We start from the raw sequence: 6,464 nt of genomic DNA, 5'->3' as shown, positions 1-6,464 counted from the left end.
AGGGGAGTCCGTCATATTAGTAATTTTCAATTTTTCTTTTTAATAAAAAGGAAATAATGCTAGAAAACGGGAAACATTATAATCTGCCGATTACCACACGAAGTACTTAAAAAATAATAATTTTGAAAAAAAATACCCTGTATTATTATGCCATGTTATAGTGTCACTTATTGGAATCTATGAGAAGTAATGATGTATCACAAACAAAAGGATAGGGCAATTTTTTAGGAAAATACATTATTCTTCATACATTTCATACTATTTTTTTCAAATCGTCAAAATAAGAAAACCCCCCGCTGAATTGAAAAATATCATAATAACCTTTTCTTCATTATAAAGTCTAATCTACACAATCGTCCCAATGACGTTCGAGTTTGTACACATTTAGCACCGTGGGCTCCCCTACTATCGGATAGGACAGCGAGCAGACAAGTCGGTCCAAGCATTATTTTTATATGCAATTTTATTGTCGCTCTGCACTGCTGGCGCCGTGCTGATATCAAAATTTGGCCATTTCAACAGCGTATTTGAGTTTTAACTAGCCTTTTTACGCATGCATTAAAATGGAACGATTGTGTCCCAAAATCAATATATTAAAATTAATTTGAACGGAACGAATGAACACGAGCAATAATCGTAAAAGATAATAATCGCCGATAACCGCTCGAACATGGCCGCCGCAATATGGCGGCGGAATAATTGGCGGGAAGCGTGACGTGAGGTCTGTTAATTTGTAGTTGGCGGGTAATTGTTTTGGGACGGCTTTAATCGTCGATTTATGTTTACAGTTTAGTCAAGGGTAGGAATTATTATTTATATGTCCATCATAATTCCTACCTACATTACAGACAGTCTAAGCTTTTTGCAAAGACTAATTAAGCACTTAATTACCTACAATTCATTTAAGTAAGTACGTAGTTTTATTTTTATTATGTAGTTTCCCATTTTTATTATTCTTAATCACAGTAAGGTTTATAAAATCTGTTATTATTTTAACATAATATTCGTTAACAAACTATTGTAACTGGGTCACACTATAATCTAAAACATAATTTTGAAACTTGGGCTAAAACAAACTTTTAGTCAACAATTACATTGGGTAACTGGTATGTATCAGTGAGTGAGTAGGTAATAAAAATAAATATGTAAGTAGTTCGAAATTACTTTATTTAATCTCCTATAAAATTTAGTCTTAACTTCCACTATAAATATCCATAATGAAGCCACAAAGACCAAATTATAAACACGAAACAACCAAAGTATTCCACTAAACCTAAAAGCACTACGAAACAGATTTAAAATAGCGTCGTTTCCCAAGCGCCGTAAATCTGACGTGCACTAATAAAGAGGACAGACAGACAAATGCGCTCCATACATAAAGCAACAATTTACATTCCTGCAAGACTCCCGGGACGCATTCCGTTTACAACTTTATTTCTGGATTTATCTAAAAGTATTCGTTAAGAAAATAAAGTGTTCGATTTCTTTACTTTGGAAGTAATAAGCTTAGATGAGTCCTGTTTGAATAATACTTATTTTGTTGCCGCTTTTAAAGCGATTTGGGTATCTGATTTTAGTAGATGACTTCCTAGAAAGCTGTAACATTTAAAGTTACTTGTAGTTTCACATTAATGACAATTTTAATGTGGATGCATGATTATATACTCATACACCTAGATAATGTTCCTGAATGACAATTTTATCACTTTTGTAAGGACGGCACGTTAAGCCGTCCCATTTGTTATTTATTTATTTGATAATGGTCAATAACATACAGTTCACTTTTTCATATATTACATACATTATTGAATTATGAATATTTGACTACATTATGGTGGGCAAACCTTGTCGAAGACCTTAATGGCGGTATGAGCGACACTGGTTGGTCCCTCACCCATTTGGGAAACGATCCTCGCAGCAGTGTGATGTAAATTTCATCTACTACAATCGATTACCCAGTTTTATTAAAACCTTTCTAATCAAAAACAAACAGTCATTCTGTCAACTTTTTGCAGCAAAAAATATTATTTTTTTCTACTCACTCACTCATTCATTTCTAAACCATCGTATGTTTTATTCATGCGTTGGAAAGTTCGAACGATTAGTATGAGTGAGTCAAGATAAAACTTGAGCTTTAGAAATATAAAACCTGAAAATAAATTGCTCTGGAAAGCCTCTAATCTGAACGAAATGCTTCCATTTGAACGTGTGAAATGTGAATAGTGGAGTTTTATCGAAAAATATATATTTTGTATTCCACGCATTTTATTTTTTATACATTTCAATGCTCCACCAGCGAATTTACTCATTTAGAGCCTTTCAACATCTATATCGTATATTGGTTAAAATGGTTGTGACAGCACTAGTGAAGTTTGGATTTAAAGTCAAAATCCATTGTCACCGCAGTTTTTTGTGTATAGTCTATGAACTGGCTGCATAACTATTTTTGTCACACTTTTAATCAAATAATTATTTATTTTATTTATTTATTCATTTATTTCAGACAACAAGGTCCATAAAAATTATGAGTTAACTATAACTAATAAACGAATAGCAGGAGTACAATTATACTAAAATTTTTAATTAAATTTCTAAATTCTAGTTTAAAAAAGTATTTAAATTTCTAATAACAAACTTATCTCCAAGACACGTTTGTAAAAGAATCTGTTTGAGGATAAATTATTAAATTAGTTTTTTAATTACTCAAAATTTTAATACAAAATACTTGCTACCATAGTTTGGTCAGTCACCTGGAATAACTCTACCAATCCATTTATAAAAATCACCAATATGACTTAAAATATTTTGTTCTAAGAAACCCAATGGGCACAGAAATATAGATCCCGGATCCCGTACTATTACGTTCAAGTTAATCTCCAAAATGGACTGACTGTTACGTTCCCAGAAAGCTGCATTATTCCAGGAGGATATTAGTTTCACCGCAAAACCACAATGTACAAGATTAGTTCGATATGTCAGTACAATTGCAGTATTTTGTAGGTGGTAGAACCCTTTGTGGTTCGACTCCGGCGGCACCACCGCCACACCTATTTCTGCCTAATAACAGCAGTGTTAAGCGCTGCTGTGTTCCGGTTTGAAAGGTGTGGTAAGGGAGACTGATTTTCCGAGGCGTTCCAGCTTAGTCCTCAGGGGTAGCGGCGCATCTGTGGCCGACCTCAGGTAGGAATATCTAATCCTATCTGTGGTTGATTACAGATGTCCATGGGCGGTAGTAGCCACTTACCATCAGGTGGACTGCATGCTCGTCTGCTACTCCCATATTATAAAAAAAAAAAGAAAAGTCTAGATTTAGTGTTTTTAGCCGACTACCGCTGGTTATGTTTTTCAAGAGTATAAAATATGTCACATTTTTTTTCCATGTCTAGTCATATGGCCATTAGCCCAAATGGCTTGATTACAACATAATATTATGTCGTTGGATTCGTTTATAATATGGGAGTGACGTAGGCAAATTTTAAGTAGTAGATTTTATGTTTTATCATAATTCTCTACTTTTAGTCTAGAATTTGTTAGTTGCTTTAGAGTCCAATTAACATTTTAATTACTTAAGTATGTCTTATTAATCTAATATCGTTATTATTAAAATCTAATTGACCAATTTTTATCCACCAATAATTAAAATTTGCCAAGACATAGGCAGAAATTGTAAATTTTCGATCATTAGTAGGCAAATATTGGATAGATAGGTCATTTATAACGGGCGTGTGTGATTGAAATGAACATGAGCCTCTTCATCGATAATTATGTAAAAAGAACTAAAGAAGTAAATTTATTGCATAATATTATACATCACTACATGATCCATTCATACATGATACAGCACTTCCCAAAGTGAGCGAAGCGTATTTAAGTAAGGGTCCACATTAATTGGGAAGAACCCGAGATTATATTAGGTGTATTCCCTAAAAAAATTAAAGGTATAAAGTCAATGACGACACACATTTTAAACAACTTTATAAATTAATTAAAATATCAGGCATGAGTTATAACTCAAAATTTACTAAAATTAATAGCAATGATTTTCAATAGGAATTAATTGCTATTAAACTATTATTAAAGCCCGAAATTATTAATCAACCTATCCAATTTTTGTCTACAAATGATCGAAATTTGATAATTTTGGCTATTTATTTAATAGATAGGTAAATAAGTAATACCGGGTGTATGAAGAATTATCTTACTGTGAAAAACATTTTTTTGTCAGATACAAATCATCGCGACCAATCACAATATAAGATTCAATACAGAAGAGTTAAAAAAAAAACTGCTACGGATAAGGGCGTGACAAAATATCATTTTGTTGCGCCCTTACCCGTTGTAAAGGGTATATAGTACTAGGAGGGGTCGCATACATGGTTACTCGCAATATTTTAGCGCGCCGCCACTAGATGTCGCTGTGCCATTCCTGAGTCACGCTAACGATATGTTGTTGGCGGAACTATAAGAGGGCTCGATACTCAAAATTCTGTACTCTGGTTTCCCTTCAAAACGCATAAATCTTTCGCCTTTTACTAAAGATTTCCGTGGAGGGGAACACTCAAATGAGTCTAACTCTATTTTTGATGCTCTGTAACACAGGGCTTATAATCTCACTTCACGCCGGCAGGATTGCGAACGAGTAGTATTATTACTACTACTATTAGCGTATCCGTGATCCCATCTCAACAAGGGCGTCTAGAAGGACACCGTGGGATTTTAACTGGACTAGGAGTCCGGCATATTGTCTTCGTTTAAGCTGTCCGTGCTGCTGAGAGAAAGCCACGCACTACGCAGGGTTTCTCCACGTAAAAACGTAACGTAGTCGTTGTTACTAAGGGAGCTTACGGATATTTACATTTTAACTTTAAATCGTAATAATAATTATTTGTAAAATAATAATTATTAAAATAAGTAAAGTAACGTAAGAAATTTTATTTTTGTTTAAAATTAATACAAATCATTATGCTGTACTCTTAGTATGAGTTTTATGTTTGCTCGAAAACGGTCACCGTTTACGTTTCCGGACATACAGCACCCCCGTGGACGGAATCGGAACTAAAATTTCGCATCATACTACTAATTTAACTTTATTTTTTTAAGTCAGAAAGATATAAAAAGTCACATGATTCCTATCAGAATTTTAATAGGAATGTCACAATTTAGATTATTTAACTATTGTAACTGTTGTAACATTTCTACTAACATCATTTAATTGTAGATAAAATGAATCTATTAACACTTTCGGTGGTGCAACGTTTTATCACGTCAAAATCTATGTATGTGATATGGCACAACGTGCACCGACGTCAGAAAAAAAAAGTATTTTTTTGACGCTACGTCCAATAGCGCTAGCGGCTCTTAAGGTTATAGGGTAGTTACGTCATTGCGCCGTATCGCCAAAGTTTCCTAGACCACTACCGCCATACTACAAAATTCTGTTGATCAATTTGTGAAGGACTATCACGCACACGTTGCTACCTACGCACACATGCACAACTTCTAGTTACGTCTCCCCGTGCAACATTCGCCATACTCAGTCGCCTTGTGTGTCACTGGCGGGAGGCCCTATCGCCGTTGACGCTTTGAAACGTGCAATTTCACGAGGAAAGTAAGTTTTTTTATGAATATTTTGTGCATATTAGTTATATAATTGATTTATGTGCAATTCGCCCTATCTGAGATATTAGTTACATATAACTTTCGACTTGAATAAAGCTGATAAGTAATATTTTCGATACCAAAACCAACGTAAACATGTTGATACTTGTGGATTATACACTTTGATCAAGCTTTGGATTGTATTCATATGTGACATACTTTTGACTTGAACAGTTATTTTTTTTTTCTGTGTTTTGTATCTTGTTATTCACATAGAAAAAGAAGAATACCTACCCGTGTAATAATATAGGTTATATACGAGTACACAACTTTAGTAATGTACAAAATATTAGTTTTCTAATGTAGGTATTTAGATGATTTACATGTTACGTCAAATAATCTTACATTTATTAAAATTTTTATTCATTTGTTTATTTTAGATGGATAGAAGAAAAATGAGTAGGAAAAGGTCCCTAAAAGTTTTTGAAGAAGCTTCGACATCACGGGAAACTACTCCTGATCCGTTTAGTGATGATGGAGAATACGGAAGCGATGAAGACTACGATCCCAAGAATTTATCATTCAGTGACGGCGATAACAGTTCTGTGAGTAATGAAAATGCTCATACTTGTCATTCGCGATCTACCAGATATAACTCTAATTCTGATTATACTGATTCTGGTGGGTCTTCTGACAGCTCTGAAAGTATTTTTGACAGTCGAGTACGTAAAAAAAGGAAGCATACACCGGACCAAGACAACAGTGGAGATAATAGTGCAAACGCGGATACTGTTTCACTAAATTCTGCGGAATTTCCTGTATCACCCTCAGAAGAGATGGACAATAACCCAGGGTCACCCGCGCCG

General features: G+C 34.2%; 1 non-coding gene across 1 annotated transcript; it reads left to right on the top strand.

Annotated features, from left to right (window-relative positions):
* The first annotated feature begins 4,488 nt into the window (after positions 1–4,488).
* LOC140752626 (U5 spliceosomal RNA) lies at positions 4,489–4,603 on the top strand. Its single transcript, XR_012103447.1, has one exon. It is a non-coding gene; the product is annotated as a U5 spliceosomal RNA (small nuclear RNA).
* The last annotated feature ends 1,861 nt before the right edge of the window (positions 4,604–6,464 follow it).

This window comes from Epargyreus clarus, unplaced genomic scaffold (assembly GCF_041222505.1).
Source record: "Epargyreus clarus isolate Ecla_fem2 unplaced genomic scaffold, WU_Ecla_fem_2.2 ptg000024l, whole genome shotgun sequence".
In the NCBI taxonomy this organism is placed as follows: Eukaryota; Metazoa; Arthropoda; class Insecta; order Lepidoptera; family Hesperiidae; genus Epargyreus; species Epargyreus clarus.
The sequence above is the reverse complement of the archived record's forward strand: the minus strand, read 5'-3'. Positions and strand labels throughout refer to the sequence as shown.